Here is an 18,193-nt window from a genome sequence, read left to right on the forward strand (position 1 = left end):
AGCCCTAAGCAAATATAATGTAATCAATTTGCTAGCCTTATTTTGGAACACCTGCATAAGAAAATTACTGTTAAGGATGGAAAACATGGCATGTGGCATGGATACTTTCTAACTTGAGTGTTCAATCACTTTAATGTACCTCTAGGTGCACGTGCGAGAGGAGCTGTAAACCAAACATTTTCTATGAACACTCTAGTGGAGTGTTAGTGTGTGAAAGGCAAGATAGGGCATGTTAGCAAGATATCTAAACTTCTAATCGAACAAACACAATTGAAGAATGAACTGAGGAATTAACTGCTCTGTTGAGTGTTAAAGATGTTGAGATTGTTAGACTCAAGGCACAGATGGCCAAAGCAAAATTCGAGGGAAAAAGTTCTTCTGAACTTCAGGCACTTAAGGAAGAAAATGTTGGTCTTACTTCACAGGTGTCCAGTCTGAAGGATAAGCTGCTTCAACAGCATGAGAGCTCTGCTGATCATTTGTCCCTTATCTTAAAATCTCTCACTCAGAAACCCCCATCCTCCTAGTGCCATCTCTGTTATCTCCTTGTTATGTCACAAAGGTTTAAATTTGCAGTTGTTAAGTAATGTTTTGATTACTGCCTTTTTGAACTTATTGGAAGGAATGATTCTATTTTCTTTGAACTTTTTTAACCCATTCTCTTGTTGATTTTTGCTTGTGTTACCTAAAGTGGCCATAACTTTGTTGAGATATGCATGCTTTGCTCTTAGTTGACTGTTGTTTCTTTTTTATGATGTCAAAAGGGGGAATATATTCTGGGCTGCAAGATGATCTTAGATTAGTATTGAAAGGGGGAATAGTGTTGACAGGGGAAATGTAATGTATGACTAAATGATTGGAAGGGGGAATAATGTTGAAATGGGGAATGTCTGACTGAAAAAAGACAATATTGAATAGGAGTTTTTCATCATCAAAAAGGGATAAATTGATAATATATGTTTTGATGGTTTAACAAACCAAGGGAACAGGTGAGGGACATCATCCCTTGTGAGAATTCAGAAGCACTGAAAGTGACAGCAGATTGTCGTTCAAAACAGACTCTTCCAAGTCTGCAGGTCTAATATGTGCGTATAAAATAGACTTTTTCAGAAGTACAATTGTCTAACCAATAGAATGCTTCCAGCACTATGTATATCTTTTGTTTACACATATTCTACAACTATTCTCCTTGGATATTTGGAATCTGAGTAAAGAAATACATTGCAAGTTTGCTCTATGAAATTGCAACTCGCCCTGTAGGCTTTGGAAAAGACATGAAAATGAAATATTTGAAGTTTGAGAATGAGTTGTGTGTATGAATCGTAAACTTTATTATGACCCGTCAAAGCCATCTATCCTACTGGTCACAAAAACCTACAATTTTATTGGTCTCTGAAGTTTTTTTACAAGTCATTCTTATGACTCGTCAACAGGATAATGACTCGTTCTGTTGAGTTGTAGAACCTCTCCTAAGGGAAACATCCTACTTTGATCAAGGGGTCACCCTACAACTCACCTTTATGAGTCGTAGAGTGACTCATAAACATGGGTCAGTTCAAGATTTTGAGATTTTCTCCTTGGTTCCAACTTTCTGACTCACAGGGTCTTATAATATCTCCCCTTTGGGAACATTCATCCTCGAATGAGATTAATTTATCATAGGAATGACATGAAAAGAGGATTAGAAACCCAACATGAACATGATAACACCTTAAGATGCATAAAACATGAAAACTTCAACTTAACATAAAATCATGACATAAAAATCAACTTTTCATGAACATTCTTGCATATGAATGACATAGGAGAAACTAAATACGTAAGATTTTGATTAACTTGAATAAGTACAACTTACTACTTTAGGATTGAGTACAGGGAAAGAGGTACGGGTATCGTTTCATCATATCCAACTCTGCTTCCCAAATAGCACTCTCTACTTGTTAATTCCTCCACAACACTTTGACGGATGCAAGTTCTTTGTTCCTCAACTTTTTAACTTGCCATTCTAAGATTTTCACTAGATTATCTTCTCTTAAGTCAAATTTTCTTCAACACTTACATCTTCTAATGGAACAATGGAGTTTGGATAACCCATGAACTTTCTCAATATAGACATATGAAACATCGGGTGAACCATCGCCTACTCAAGTGGCAAATCTAACTCATCAGCCACCTTGCTAACACGTCTCAATTTCTTATAAGGTCCAACATATCTAGGACTTAATTTTCCTTTCTTTCAAAAGCGCATTACACCCTTCATGGGTAAAAGCTTCAAATAGACCTATCACCCACCTCAAATTCAAGGTATTTTTTCCTAACATTAGAATAGGACTTTTGACGACTTTGAGTCGTCATCAACCTCTCTCTTATGAGTCTTACCTTTTCCATAACATTTATCAACAAAATGGGACCAATCAAGGCAATCTCACCTATTTTAAATCATCCTACTAGTGACCTACATCTTATCCCATACAATGCTTCAAAAGGATCCATTTGGATGCTAGAGTGATAACTATTATTATAGGCAAACTCAATCAATGGAAAATTTTCATCCCAACTTCTTTTAAATAAATAACACGTGCCCTCAACATATCTTCTAAAGTTTGGATCGTTCTTTCGACTTGTCCATCGGTTTGAGGATGGGAAGTGGTACTTAACTTAATTGTTATACCAAGTACCTTTAGGAATGACTTCAAAAAGTGTAAAGCGAATTGTGTTCCTCTATCCGATATATGGGAGAAGGGTACTCCATAAAGTCTTACCAATTCACGAACATACTACTTAGCATAATCTTCAGCACTATAGTAAGTCTTGACCGGTATAAAATGAGCCGACTTAGTCATTCGATCCACAACAACCCAAATGGAATCATATTCCTTCTTAGTACGAGGCAAACCCGTTACAAAGTCTATATTTGCATCTTCCAACTTCCAGGTAGAAATTTCAATATCTTGGGCTAACCCTCCCGGTCTTCGATGCTCAACCTTAACTTGTTGGCAATTTGGGCACTTAGCTACAAATTCTGCTACGCTCTTCTTCATTCAATTCCACTAATACATTTCCCTCAAGTCACGATATATCTTGGTGGAACTTGGATAAATCAAATATTGAGAGCTATGAGCCTCATTCAATATCAACCTTCTTAACCCATCAACATTAGGTACACACAACCGACCTTGATAACGAAGCACACCATCTCCCCCTTGGGAGAAATCTTTAGTGACCTTTTCGGCAACTGACTTCTTCAACTCAATTAACACCAGATCATGGTCTTTCTTAGCCTTAACATCCGTTATAAGAGATGCTTCCAAACCATTATGCAAAAGAATACCTCCATCATTAGAATCAACCAAACGCACCCCTAAACGTTCCAATCTATGAACATCTTTGATCAATTCTTTATTATCATCCTCAACATGTGCAATACTACTCATGGACAATCTACTTAGTGCATTGGTAACCACATTAGCTTTGCCCTGATGGTATAACACACTCATGACATAGTATTTCAAAGATTCAATCCATATCCTTTGTCGAAGGTTCAAATCTTTTTGCTTAAACACATATTGTAAACACTTATGATTGGTGAACACATTCACATGGACTCCATAAAGGTAGTGTCTCCAAATCTTCAGCACAAACACAACCGCCACAAATTCAAGATCATAGGTTGGATAATTTTATGCATGCACTAAGTTTCCTAGAGGCATAGGCTATGACTTTACCATGTTGCATCAATAAATAGCCAAGACCAACCCTTGAAGCATCACAATATACCACAAAAGCATCAGACCCTTCTAGTAGAGTCAAAATAGGAGCTGTAGTAAGGCGATCTTTCAACTCTTGAAAACTCTTTTCACAAGCTTCCGACCATTGAAACTTCAACTTCTTTTAAGTCAACTTGGTCAAAGGTGACGAGATCGATAAAATCCTTCTACAAATCTCCTATAGTATCCGGCTAGACCCAAGAAGGTCCTAATATCCAAAGGAGATAATGGTCTACGCCAATTCTTAACCGCATCGATTTTCTTAGGATCAACTATAATCCCTTCACCGGACACAATGTGACCAAGAAAAGCCACCTCTTTTAATAAAAACTCATATTTGTCAAACTTGGCAAATAATCAGTTGTCTGTTAGAGTTTGGAACACAATCCTCAAGTGATTTGCATGCTCTTGCTCATTTCGAGAGTAAAGAAATATATTATCAATAAACATAATTACAAACATGTTTAAATATTGTTTGAACACCCTATTCATCAAGTCCATGAAATCCGTGGGGGAATTGGTCATACCAAACGTCATAAGTAGGAACTCATAATGGTCATAACTTTTCCAAAATATCGTCATGGGAATATCACACTCCCTCACCCTCAATTGGTGATAGCTAAAACGAATATCAATCTTAAAGAAGCAACTTTTCCTATGCAATTGATCAAATAAATCATCTATACTCAGAATTGGATATTTATTCTTAATGGTTACTTTGTTCAAATACCGATAGTCAATGTATATACATAATGAACCATCCTTCTTTCTAACAAGCAAGACGGTAGCACCCCAAGGGGATATACTTGGTCTAATGAAACCTTTGTCTAACAATTCTTACAATTGATCCTTTAACTCCTTTAATTCCGCCAAGGCTATTCGGTAAGGAGGAATAGAAATAGGTTAACTACCTGAAAAAAGATCTATACCAAAGTTAATTTCCCTTTTGAGAGGAATACCAGATAAGTCAGCGGGGAACATATATGGAAACTCGTTCACAATGGGGACCGAATCTAGAATAGGGACTTCAGAAATTTCATCCTAACCCTCACAAGATGATAAATGCAACACTTGGATATCATTTTTTGATCTTTAAGGCATGAAATGAATTAACCTTTGAACATGGAATTACTACCCTTCCATTTTAGGATTGGCTCATTAGGGAATTGGAACTTAACCACTCGGGTTCTATAATCAATAGAAGCATAACAAGCATATAGATAATCCATACCAAGGATAACATCAAAATTGGTCATCTCTAGCTCAATTAGATCACATAGGGTAACTTTATGGAGAACTGAAACTGGACAACTCCTATAAACTCTTTTAGCCACAACTGACTCAGCTATGTGAGTATAAATGGAAAAAGTCTCTAACAATATTTTGAGGCTAACATCAAATCTCATGGCCACATAAGGAAAACAAAAGACAAATTTGCTGTTATAACCCGTATTTTGCATATTAGGATATTTTAGAGATAATGGTAACAAGTCAAGGACAAGGCTATGTTTGATCTTGTTGGATACAAAATTCTTATGACTAAATTAGAATTTCAACTTGGAAATATTATAAAAGGTTAGGGGCAAAAGTTGGAATTCCTTATAGAGAATGTTATATCCCATATTTTATACGGTTGGATGTTTTAGGGTAGCTGTGGTAAAGTTAAGGAAATGACCATCTTCCAAAATTTATTTAATATACAAGTTGGATATGAATATTATTTATGATCATTAATAGTGTGGAAATAATGGAAAAGGCAAAGGGCAAAAAGGAAAGTTGGCAAAGTGGCCTATGGTAATATTGTGGAAGGCTAGGGGTAAAATAGGAATTTCATAAAGTCTTCAAGAAGATTCATGTGGGCCCCACATGCCACATGGCATCCCGTGATTGGAGGAAAGGGGTGTGTTGGACCAATGAGATCTTGACACGTGTCACCACTTAGGTCTTGACATGTGTCGCCACTTAGGGCTTTACACGTGTCACCACTTGGGGGATGACATGTGTCACCCCTAAAGTAGTATATATATATATATATATATGAGTCTTATGACTCATTAATTTCCACACTCATCTAGAGTGTTCAAGAGCAAGGAAAACGAAATTACAAGAAAAAAAAAAGAGAAGAGAAGAGAAATTAAGGTAGAAAGAAGGAAAGAGCTACGGTTTTGGCAGGAGAAAAAGGTAAGTTCTCCAATTCCGTTCCAAGAATTAATTATATGAGTTATACCATGATGTTATGAAGATATTAGTAATGAAAATTTATGGTTTGAAGCAGCCCAAAACGTTACCAAACAGCCAATAAGTTTCAGCTGCGCTAAAGGAAATTCTGAGGCGAGTTTTGGCGAGTTTTGGTGAATTTCGGGAAAGGTAAGGTTTTATATTTCAATTGAACTTTATGAGGATGTTATGAATTATATTACATGTCTTAAAATATGATGTAAGTGTAAAAAATGTATAAGGATTCTTGACGTAAGAAACAAACTAAATGGAAGTCGTAGTAGTTAAATCGAAGTCGCGTAGTGTGTTGTTTGGTGGTGCTGCAGTTTGGTGGTGGTTTAATTGCGTGTTGCAGGGATGTAAAGTACTCAAAAATGGATGTGGGTGCTGCTGGTTGTAGTCACACGACCCTCCATTTGGTATGATTAAATATTTTACGAAATAAAAGTTAAAAACTCTACTTTGGTATCGTAGTTTTGAACGAGTTATTTGGAGCTTGTATTGTGTAAATTTGAAGTGATTTACTTGTATACATGCTGCTGGCTGTTTTTTTTGGTATGGTTGTTGACATTATGGCCGAGTTGAGAACTCGGGGATGTTGAAGTTATAGGGGAGATGCTGCCCGATTTTCAGTAGATTCGGAGCTAGTAATGAATAGTTGAGGGAAATGAATAAGGAAAGGACCTCTATGGAGACTTGGTTGTAGAGTTGGAATTGGAAAGTGAAAGGTTATTAACCTTAGTATTAATTTCATGTTAAATAGGTTCAAGAGACGACGAGGCGAGCATAGTTAAGAGTAATCCGTAAGAGGTATGTAAAGTCTATCCTTTCTCTTATTTTGGCATGTCTTTGTCATAAGTATGTAAAGCCTATCCTTTCTCTTCTTTTGGCATATCTTTGTCATACGTATGTAAAGCTTATTCTTTCTCTTGGTATGTTTTGGCATAAGTACGTAAGGTTAATCTTTCTTTTGGGCATGGTATTTATGAAACAAAAATATGTCTTTTATATAATTTCAAATAAGTTCCTATTCCTAGAGCCACTAGGATGGCCAATTTCTTGATTTCTGAAAGGTATTTTATTATGCTTCGATACATGTATATGATTCTAGAAGATTTATTTTGATATAATCCAGGGTAACTTTCGAAAGGTAATTGACATGACTCTTGTCTCGATTTTTACATGATAGCTCATTCTGATTATTCCATCGAGTCTTAAATATGATTTAATTTGCATTAGTTTCTCACTACTCCACTCGTGGATACCCCAATGCTTCCTTCACCGAGCCTAGGCTAGGTTTTGTTATCGTGCATACTTCTCTACATTGTTCGCCGTGTTCCGACGTGAGGGGGCAGGTATGACATGTACATGGGGTGGTGTATGTTATGCCATGGAGTTATGTTGTGCCATGTACACATTTGCTTATGATATGATATGATATGATATGACATGATATGATATGATATGATTTGATATGGCCATCTGATATTATATGATCTGTTACGGAGATATTCCCTACTCTGGTGTTATGCTGTGCTGTGGCGCCAATGATGGGAGGGAGACCACGTTTGTTCATCGAGTCCCATAATGGGGCCGGATATGGCATATGTTTTTCTGCATACATTATCTGAGGTTTTGATCAACATTTGATATTTTTGGATATTTTGCTCATTTTTGCACATTCTACTCTGGTAATGACTTTACTGATTTCAGTCCATGCTTTACATACTCAGTACATTTTCTGTACTGACCCTCTTTCTTTGGGGGCTGCGTTACATGCCCGCAGGTACAGACGATTGGTTTGCTGATCCGCTCGCTTAGGACATCCACCATGTTGGTCGACAGTGCTCCATTGTCCGGAGCCCTATTTTTGTACTGACACTTTCTGTTGTATATATATATATATGTTTTTCAGGGGTACGGCGGGGCCCTGTCCCGTCATATGACTAGGATATCATTCCGTAGAGGTCTGTAGACATGAGATGTGGGTTTTGTATATATGTTTTGGGTTTTTTTTGTGTTATGTGATGGCCTATCAGCCCTCATGCATTATATCTGTTTAGAGATCCCTTCTAATCATTACCTATGTTTATTCGATTAATGTACTAAGTAGGGCTAAGGGTACGTATGGGTGCCCAACTCGGGCCCTAGTCATGGCCTACAGAGTTGGGTCATGACAGAAGTGGTATCAGAGCGGTCCTTCCTCGAAACGTCTATAGACCGTGTCTAGTAGAGTCTTGTTTATCGGTGTGTTGCACGCCACATCTATAAGTAGGAGGCTACAGGGTATATAGGATGTTACCTTTCTTTTATATCTAAGATCGTGCGATAGAGCCCATCCATAGGACATGAAATTCCTTTTTCTAACATTTGATTTCAGCTCAGGAACGATATCGATAGAGGAATGCGATGGATGATATTGGGAGCTACATAGTATACGAGTAAGTAAAGGTATGAAAGTGATATGTTGAGGAAGGTGTTGAGCTTGAAATGTAAAGTTGAAAATTTAAAGGAAAGTAGATAGGAAAGTGCAATAAATGCAGTTTGAGGTAGACACATGAGGTAAGTCCATTATTTTCATACGGTTATTGATATTGAAAGCTCTGTGCGACTGTGATATAAGGTGATATAAAAAAAATGTATATGTTGGCCCTGTGAGGCATTGCTGCTATCTTCTGCGTGCAGGTTTTGAGATAGTACAAAATACAGAGGAAACTATTCCTAATTATTTTTTTGAGAATGGAACAAAAGCAAGGAAGAGACTGAGACATACGTTTAGAAGATGTCTTGGAAGTTGATACCGATAGGGTAAAATTTATAACGTTGGACTAAAACTGAAAGAGGTTCCCTCTATGTTTTTGGTAAAAGGAGTACCATTTTTACTTGGAGAGTCATAATTCGAAAGAGAATTTCGGTTGGAAGGAAAAGTGTCCAGCGATTGAGTTTCATTCTTGCTGGAAAGTACAAAACCCTCAGCTGTTATTTGAGAACTAGAAAAAAATTGTTCACGACTCAAGACCATGTGAGTCAAGTACTAGGAAGTACTCTGATGCTTAGTGGATATTAGTTCCTCTCTGGTGGAGGTTGGGAAAATGTTGTATGGGGACATCTTATCAGTTCCTAGTCGACTAATTGGAGGTGTAACCTGTGAATGGAAAAACATAAATTTGTAGGCGATTCAAGGTCACGTGTTTCATGTGGTGGAAAAATGCTGGGGTGATTCATTAGGGCCTGCGATACGGAGGGATGATTTAGACAAAGGTTGAATACGTTTGCCTCACCAACTAGAATTAACCTGTAGCAAGAATTGTGAGGAAGGTGAAGAAGTGTTATACGAGTAGGGTATATTATGAATATATGAGAATCGTTATGGAAATAAGTAAAACTTAGTAAGGAAGCAACTACAAGATATGATCGTGAGTAAGATTAGGAGTTAGTATCGGGTACACGATAAGGATGAAAGCTCATGAGGCAGAAAAGGGTATTATGTATATGTACCTCCATATTGGAAAATAGTGGGATACCTAAAGGAGAAAGAACAGAAATTACAAAACAACCGAGGCATTATGAAATTATTAAAGGAACAAGTAGTATCCATTGGGAAAAACTGTGATAACAAAATGTGAAACATGTGTCATCAGAGTATAAGTGCCCCGAATGGAGAATCGGACACGGCCATAAGCACTAGTGACGTACTGATTGGGATGAATTGAATGTAGCTTCGACTAAACTACTACATTAGTTATATGACTCGAGTACCAGTACTTGGACTAGATTGTGTACTATTCATCGAGAATACTAAGCAACCCATAGTTTTACTAAGGTTTCTTATAGAGGCAACCTAAAGTATAGATGTTCTAATAGAAGGTGTAGACATGGTGCGGTATGTTAAATATGTTAAAACAGAATCATTTGCGCATGAATAGTTGAAAATGAACAGAGGATGACATGGGTACACCCTAAAGAGGGAAGTGGACAAGAGAAATACCAGTGTAAGAGAAAATCAACTGATGCTATCATATGTATATGGGAACGCTTATACTCCAAACGAGATCCTATAATAGATGGATGGATCTCGAGGCTAATAATAAATAGATATAAGTTGCGGTATCTGAGACCGCGTGAAGAATCATTGGTAGAGACCATGATGGATGGTGCGATCACTACCCTCGGTAATCTGGTAGTCCAGGATGAAAGATAGTCACGCACGAAAGCAAAAAGTAAAGATTAAGGATCAAATAGGGTAAAACAGTAATTGTAAAAGATGGATGTGTTACGAAAGTGTCTCAGAATCTGTAAGATCTCGACTCGCTCCCAATAATGAAATAAAGGTAAAACGAGGAAATGGACGCGATTATATCAACATTAATGTACCCAATTCCATCAAAGTTATGAGGTTAAGCATGCTCAAGTGGGAGCAATTTTAGGATGGGTGACCCTCTGAGAAGTATGCAAGAATTCTATATATTCAAACGTAAGACACAAATGAGAGGCTAGAGTAACTTAAGGGAAAACTAGAGTTTATGGAATGGCTATAAACCGTAAGAGGCCGCGTAAGACGATGTAGACTAGGCTGGTGAAGAGACAGAAAGTACATCACAGCTCTAGAACAACGATATGCTTGAATAGCGTTTGGAGCTATTTTGTAGTCTAGTTGATAGTGAATATATACATATATATATATATATATATATATATATATATATGAATGTGTAGGATGTCCCACGTACGATTATATCGGTGGACATGTGAGTTCCAACAACTGGTGTCACAGTAAGGAAGGCATTAATCACGCTAGGGTACCAAAGATCGAGCGACAATAAGAATAAAAGGTACAACTGTTGCAACGTACTCTACTATTATTTGACTGTAGGTTAAATTGGAGATTTTAGTAGAGCGGTATTTGGGAAATAAAGAGGGTAAGTAGATAGAAAAAAAGAGATCAAACTATTAGAAGGAGGTGAAAAGTAAGGAAACCTCAGTAAGTAAAACTCCCGAGAGAAATCACCGGCAAGGCGCAAGACCATATTATATTAGGCCAAAGAGGGATCACAATATTCTCAAGTACCAAAAAAGGAAACCCATAACGGGGAATAAGGACTCGTGTAAGACCTAGTAGTCCGAGTATATTTTTAATTCTTAGGAGAACCAGTGATGGAATGGGCAGTTAATACAACATCGCCGAGAGGGAAGTTTATTTCCTACCTTAAGGCGAGAGAAATGATCAGAAAAGGTTGTGTTTATCACCTGGTTCGCATACAGTATTTGGAAGCGGAAGCGCCAATCCTTCAGTCAGTTCCCGTAGTTAATGAATTCTCATATATATACCCAGACGAGCTTCCAGGCCTTCCTCCCGAACGGGAGATAGACTTTACCGTAGATGTGCTGCTAGATACCCATATGATATATATTCCTCCATACAGAATGGCATCTGCAGAATTAAAAGAGCTGAAGGAGCAGTTAAAAGACTTACTGGAAAAAGGCTTCATCAGACCGAGTACTTCACCTTGGGGAGCCCCGGTATTATTTGTGTAAAAGAAAGATGGGTCGCTGCAGATGTGTATTGATTACAGGCAGCTGAATAAGGTAACCATTAAGAATAAACACCCCCTTCCCAGGATTGATGATTTATTTGATCAGTTGGAGGGTGCTAAGTGGTTTTCAAAAATAGACTTGCGATCGGGTTATCATCAGGTGCGGGTAAGAGAATCAGATAAACCAAAGACAACATTCTGGACTTAATATGGCCATTACGAGTTCAGAGTGATGTCTTTTGGCCTGACAAATGCTCCAGCGGTATTCATGGACCTGATAAATTGGGTATTTAGACCATTCTTGGATATGTTCATGATTATATTTATTGATGATATTCTAATTTATTCTCGGTCAGAAGCAGAGCATGCAAATCATCTAAGAGCAGTACTTGTAGTACTCTAACACCAGAAACTGTATGCTAAATTTTCCAAATGTGAATTTTGGTTGACTTCTATGGCACTTCTGGGATATATTGTTGGGGCTGATGGTATTCGGGTAGATACACTGAAGATCGAGGCCATAAAGAACTGGCCTAGGCCGACGACACCTATAGAGGTACGTAGCTTCTTGGGATTAACAAGTTATTATAGGATATCTGTAGAGAAATTTGCTTCAATTTCAGCACTACTGTCAAGATTAACTCAGAAGGGAGTCAAATTCCAGTGGACTCATGCCTGTCAACGAACCTTTCAGTTATTGAAAGAGAAGTTGACTACAGCTCCAGTTCTAACTCTTCCAGATGGACCAGATAGATATGTTATTTATTGTGATGCTTCGGGTGTAAGAATAGGTTGTGTCTTAATGCAGCATGGTAAGTTATAACTTACGCTTTTCGGCACCTTAAAAAACATGAAAAAAGGGATAAGGAATGAGCATGATTAAAAGGATAACAATTAGAGGAACCGCCCGAAGTATGAAGACACCCCATGAGGTTAGTTTAACATTCGAGGACGAATGTTCAAAAGGGGGAAAGAATGTTATAACCCGTATTTTGCACATTAGGATATTTTAGAGATAATGGTAACAAGTCAAGGACAAGGCTATGTTTGATCTTGTTGGATACAAAATTCTTATGACTAAATTAGAATTTCAACTTGGAAATATTATAAAAGGTGAGGGGCAAAAGTTGGAATTCCTCATAGAGAATGTTATATCCCATATTTTATACGGTTGGATGTTTTAGGGTAGCTGTGGTAAAGTTAAGGAAATGACCATCTTCCAAAATTTATTTAATATACAAGTTGGATATGAATATTATTTATGATCATTAATAGTGTGGAAATAATGGAAAAGGCAAAGGGCAAAAAGGAAAGTTGGCAAAGTGACCTATGGTAATATTGTGGAAGGCTAGGGTAAAATAGGAATTTCATAAAGTCTTCAAGAAGATTCATGTGGGCCCCACATGCCACATGGCATCCCGTGATTGGAGGAAATGGGTGTGTTGGACCAATGAGATCTTGACACGTGTCACCACTTAGGTCTTGACATGTGTCGCCACTTAGGGCTTTACACGTGTCACCACTTGGGGGATGACATGTGTCACCCCTAAAGTAGTATATATATATATATATATATGAGTCTTATGACTCATTAATTTCCACACTCATCTAGAGTGTTCAAGAGCAAGGAAAACGAAATTACAAGAAAAAAAAAAGAGAAGAGAAGAGAAATTAAGGTAGAAAGAAGGAAAGAGCTACGGTTTTGGGAGGAGAAAAAGGTAAGTTCTCCAATTCCGTTCCAAGAATTAATTATATGAGTTATACCATGATGTTATGAAGATATTAGTAATGAAATTTTATGGTTTGAAGCAGCCCAAAACGTTACCAAACAGCCAATAAGTTTCAGCTGCGCTAAAGGAAATTCTGAGGCGAGTTTTGGCGAGTTTTGGTGAATTTCGGGAAAGGTAAGGTTTTATATTTCAATTGAACTTTATGAGGATGTTATGAATTATATTACATGTCTTAAAATATGATGTAAGTGTAAAAAATGTATAAGGATTCTTGACGTAAGAAACAAACTAAATGGAAGTCGTAGTAGGTAAATCGAAGTCGCGTAGTGTGTTGTTTGGTGGTGCTTCAGTTTGGTGGTGGTTTAATTGCGTGTTGTAGGGATGTAAAGTACTCAAAAATGGATGTGGGTGCTGCTGGTTGCAGCCACACGACCCTCCATTTGGTATGATTAAATATTTTACGAAATAAAAGTTAAAAACTCTACTTTGGTATCGTAGTTTTGAACGAGTTATTTGGAGCTTGTATTGTGTAAATTTGAAGTGATTTACTTGTATACATGCTGCTGGCTGTTTTTTTTGGTATGGTTGTTGACATTATGGCCGAGTTGAGAACTCGGGGATGTTGAAGTTATAGGGGAGATGCTGCCCGATTTTCGGTAGATTCGGAGCTAGTAATGAATAGTTGAGGGAAATGAATAAGGAAAGGACCTCTATGGAGACTTGGTTGTAGAGTTGGAATTGGAAAGTGAAAGGTTATTAACCTTAGTATTAATTTCATGTTAAATAGGTTCAAGAGACGACGAGGCGAGCATAGTTAAGAGTAATCCGTAAGAGGTATGTAAAGTCTATCCTTTCTCTTCTTTTGGCATGTCTTTGTCATAAGTATGTAAAGCCTATCCTTTCTCTTCTTTTGGCATATCTTTGTCATACGTATGTAAAGCTTATTCTTTCTCTTGGTATGTTTTGGCATAAGTATGTAAGGTTAATCTTTCTTTTGGGCATGGTATTTATGAAACAAAAATATGTCTTTTATATAATTTCAAATAAGTTCCTATTCCTAGAGCCACTAGGATGGCCAATTTCTTGATTTCCGAAAGGTATTTTATTATGCTTCGATACATGTATATGATTCTAGAAGATTTATTTTGATATAATCCAGGGTAACTTTCGAAAGGTAATTGACATGACTCTTGTCTCGATTTTTACATGATAGCTCATTCTGATTATTCCATCGAGTCTTAAATATGATTTAATTTGCATTAGTTTCTCACTACTCCACTCGTGGATACCCCAATGCTTCCTTCACCGAGCCTAGGCTAGGTTTTGTTATCGTGCGTACTTCTCTACATTGTTCGCCGTGTTCCGACGTGAGGGGGCAGGTATGACATGTACATGGGGTGGTGTATGTTATGCCATGGAGTTATGCTGTGCCATGTACACATTTGCTTATGATATGATATGATATGATATGACATGATATGATATGATATGATTTGATATGGCCATCTGATATGATATGATCTATTACGGAGATATTCCCTACTCTGGTGTTATGCTGTGCTGTGGCGCCAATGATGGGAGGGCGACCACGTTTGTTCATCGAGTCCCATAATGGGGCCGGATATGGCATATGTTTTTCTGCATACATTATCTGAGGTTTTGATCAACATTTGATATTTTTGGATATTTTGCTCATTTTTGCACATTCTGCTCTGGTAATGACTTTACTGATTTCAGTCCATGCTTTACATACTCAGTACATTTTCTGTACTAACCCCCTTTCTTCGGGGGCTGTGTTACATGCCCGCAGGTACAGATGATTGGTTTGCTGATCCGCTCGCTTAGGACATCCACCATGTTGGTCGACAGTGCTCCATTGTCCGGAGCCCTATTTTGGTACTGACACTTTCTGTTGTATATATATATACGTTGTTCAGGGGTACGGCGGGGCCCTGTCCCATCATATGACTAGGATATCATTCCGTAGAGGTCTGTAGACATGAGATGTGGGTTTTGTATATATGTTTTGGGTTTTTTTTGTGTTTCGTGATGGCCTATCGGCCCTCGTGCATTATATCTGTTTAGAGATCCCTTCTTTTCATTACCTATGTTTATTCGATTAATGTACTAAGTGGGGCTAAGGGTACGTATGGGTGCCCAACTCGGGCACCAGTCATGGCCTACGGAGTTGGGTCTTGACATTTGCACTCGGATCAAGGAATAAACATCATAATGAAAGATCCGTAACATATCGGTAACAACATCGGAAGTCTCCTTCACATTTTTCCTGCCATAGAGAACATAAAACTTATTATTATGTTAACCACGCTTTTGTTGTACTTGAGCACCTTGTGAAACTTGGCCTTGAGGACGGACATATTTGACCTTGCATTCCTTAGCATGATAACCCGGGTTGTCACACCGATAGAACACATTCAAACCGGCTAAACATTCACCCTTGTAGTTCTTACAACACTCCTATTTATGGAAGTAACTTGGCCAATAGGAGAACTTTATTGAGGCTTACGGTTGGGCATCCTTTCCTTGACAAACCTTGGAGTAGTAGTATTTGAAGACCCTTGTCCTGAATACTTTTAGAAAAAATGAGGACATCCACCACTTTCGGACTTAGCCTGAGAAAATTCACCACCATCAGTCCTTGGCCTCTTAGACTCCCTATTCTTCACCTTTAGCTTTTCATTTTACACTCCATTGAGACCATGTATGACACACCTGATATGAACTTGCTCATATGAGCTCTTGAGTCGGCAACCATAAATGGAGAAAATTTTGACAATTGAGTAAACATAAGGGGATACTCCCTCAAAATCATACCACCGTGCTTAAGGTTGATGAACTCTTGTACTTTGTCCTCCCTCAACTCCAATGGTAAAAAGCGATCAAGAAATACTCCCTTAAACTCATCCCAAGTTATGGGATCTGCCTCTCTAGGCCTCTCACTTTTCCATTGATCAAACCAAATTTGAGCAACACCCTTCAATTGATGCGTGTCCAACTCACCATATCAACCAGGATAATCCCCATGATGTCCACAACCTTGTGGATACTATCAATAAACTCTTGTAGATCCTCGTCAACTTTAGAACCCCTATACTCCGGAGGATTCATCCTCATGAAATCATGAACTTTTTTCACCGTCGTATCCACATTTGGGTTCAATGGAGCAACCACTTCACGCTTAACTTAGGCCATAATGGCTTGAGAAAGTACTTTAAAGGTCGTCCGAAACTCGACATTGGAAACTTGATCATTCATAGGATCATTCAGAGTTTGTGGCTCCTTCTCAACCACATACCTTCTAGCAGAGTATCTTCATAGAGGCTTATTCGGAAGAATCACAAAGAATAGGTGTTAGAGGAAAAGACTTAACCAGTCTACCGCAAAATATAGATCATGAAAGAAGTGAAACTTTTTCCTAAGACATTTTGCAGCCTCCTATTCATGGATGTGGCGCACTTCACAACAATAAATAAGACTCTAGTTAATGCGGCATACTAGACTCCCTAGGACTCTTCTAAACCTTCTGCTCTGATACCATATTTGTCACAACCCGAACTAGGGCCACGCTGCGACATGACAATCAGGATATGAGGGAACTGAACCATAACCCATCTTAACATACATCTCATACATAAGGTAAAAAAACATATTAAAAGTAAGCAGAAGAAATCAACTCAAGGGAAGGGACTAAGAGAAATCAACTCCATAGATGTCCAAACTGAACTACATCATAAGCCATTTAAACATGCCACTAGTTTAGTTTTGTGATGGGGGATTAGAACAAGATCCTAGCTCACCCTAACAATAGAAGAAAGTCATGTAACAACAAGAATAAAAGTCATGTACTCTATAAAATAAGAAATTACCAACTCCTTCAGAATCTAGGGCAACTCTAGCCATGAATAGGATAATTGAGAACATCGTTTGACCCTATATTATGAGATAATGTATGCAAAATATGTGTTAGTACGTTTGAATGTACTAAGTATGAGAGGTATGAATGAAAAAGTAAAGGAACATGAACAATATGCCATAAGATGCATGACCAATCATAATGAACCTGAATAGAGCTTAAAAGCATTTCAAAACATATGTAACTCATGGTCAATGCATATCAAAAAACTTTATCATAAAACTCAAAGCTTAACTCCAACTTGTGTGGGATAAGACCTTTAGCCAACATCTAAGACTATGTGAGATATTACACGAAATTCGATGGAACCCTTATTGAGAAGGAGGAGGCTACGTTTCCAGGGTATACTCCGTCATGTTACTCAACTCAACTGTGCTATATGTGGATCCACTTTCTAGGCCATGAAGTCAATTCTACACGGGCAATGTAGTTTGGTGCTTTAGGTTCCAACAAGAATTTCCTTGGGTAACTAACTGTGTTAACGGATCAAACCCCACCATAAAGTCCTCTCGGTGCTTAGTCAATATTCCACTGGAAACTCTTTAAAACATGATCATAACATAGAAGGGAAAGATAGTAACTACATATCAAACAATCTTTAAAACATATAGGAATAACTCATTAACTTAGTGACTCATAAAAATCTATAACTTCGGTGAGAATTGTATTTATCACTATCTTTAACATGATTGTGTGAGTATTGAAATTATCACACCATAATAACTTCTCTGATCTTAACTTTGATCATCATCATAACTTTCATCATAAAGTCATAATCTCAACTTTAAATCATGAAAACGTTATTTGAAGATCATTGAACTCATAATCTATTCATGAAAATAACCTTTAACTTCATAATATTAACTTGGAAATAGTTTCATGCATGAACATTCATAATTCAACTTAAATTAATACAATTTATATGAAAACATGCATATAATGATCATTTATAACATCTAAAATAGAATTAAATTAACCCAATGTAATTAATCAAAACTAAAGTTCGTAATT

The 18,193-nt window shown here is 37.5% G+C and overlaps 1 long non-coding RNA gene across 1 annotated transcript; it reads left to right on the plus strand.

Moving 5' to 3' along the window:
• Positions 1-13,183: 13,183 nt before the first annotated feature.
• On the plus strand, positions 13,184-15,119 carry LOC129902083 (uncharacterized). The gene is made up of 3 exons (XR_008770044.1): positions 13,184-13,422; positions 14,036-14,082; positions 15,059-15,119. It is a non-coding gene; the product is annotated as an uncharacterized LOC129902083 (long non-coding RNA).
• The last annotated feature ends 3,074 nt before the right edge of the window (positions 15,120-18,193 follow it).

Source organism: Solanum dulcamara, chromosome 9 (assembly GCF_947179165.1).
Source record: "Solanum dulcamara chromosome 9, daSolDulc1.2, whole genome shotgun sequence".
NCBI classification, from domain to species: domain Eukaryota; kingdom Viridiplantae; phylum Streptophyta; class Magnoliopsida; order Solanales; family Solanaceae; genus Solanum; species Solanum dulcamara.